Below are 1,045 nucleotides of genomic sequence, written 5' to 3'. Positions count from 1 at the left end.
AATGTTGTTAGTCACTAACTGCCTGTCACTTCCAACACAAGTCCTCATGAAGACCTGCTTTGTAACTAGAAAGGTAAGTTTCCAATAATTGTTACCTATCTTATGTTATATTTAAACCACGTGGACCACATTAGCATTCCAAAAAGTTGTTTATCTAATTATCTATCGATTCATTTAGATATCGGGGAAGCCTTTCGAAAAGGTTGTTTTTTTTTCTATCAGATGCATAAGTTATTTTAGTGGAATATGGTTAGGTCTGTTTGCAATTAACTTAACATTTTAGCAGATATTTAAAAAAAAAACCGCTTTACTACTATAATTTAAAATAATAAAATTGAGAAAGGTAATTAATTTATCATTGCGTGAAAAAAAAACGAATCGTTTTGTTGATCGAAAGAGACTGTATGAAACGAGAAAGGAAAAAATTGGGAATGATGATCAGAATAAAGAAAAAAATAAAATCTTGTAATAGAAATGTAATATAATTAATAAATATATTATTGCTATACTTGCAGTAGTGGCACATTTGACAAAAAAAAAAAAATATCATACGTATTTTATAAATTTTTTTACAACCCTATCTTTGGGACGGTCTAAATAGGGACTTCAGTATACAAAGATATATCTTTGAAACACATCCATTTCGAAAAAATCAAAACTTTTTTTTTATTATATGTGCCACTATCCACGCAAAGATAAGCTCTTTGCGCTCATAGAGCAGCATGTTTAATATAAAATATGACAACATTAAAGAAATTTAAGGTATAATATATAACTGTTTGAAGTATAAGGTATGCCGGTTTAAAGTATAAGGTATTCCTGTTTAAAGTATAAGGTATGACTTTTTAAAGCATAAGGTATAAAATATACTTGTGAAGAATTCGGGCGGTAATCAGAGTATTAGTCTATAATATTGTTCGATCTACTGGTAACTTCCATCTTGAATGGAATTTATTTCGAGGTATTAAAAACTAACATATTAATTATCTGCTGCAAATTTTCATTACAACAAATAATTGAATTTTTAAAACAACACAATAATCTG

Source organism: Halyomorpha halys, unplaced genomic scaffold (genome assembly GCF_000696795.3).
Source record: "Halyomorpha halys isolate HHAL.00 unplaced genomic scaffold, Hhal_1.1 Scaffold186.1, whole genome shotgun sequence".
Classification (NCBI taxonomy): Eukaryota; Metazoa; Arthropoda; class Insecta; order Hemiptera; family Pentatomidae; genus Halyomorpha; species Halyomorpha halys.
This window is presented reverse-complemented; position numbering follows the sequence as displayed.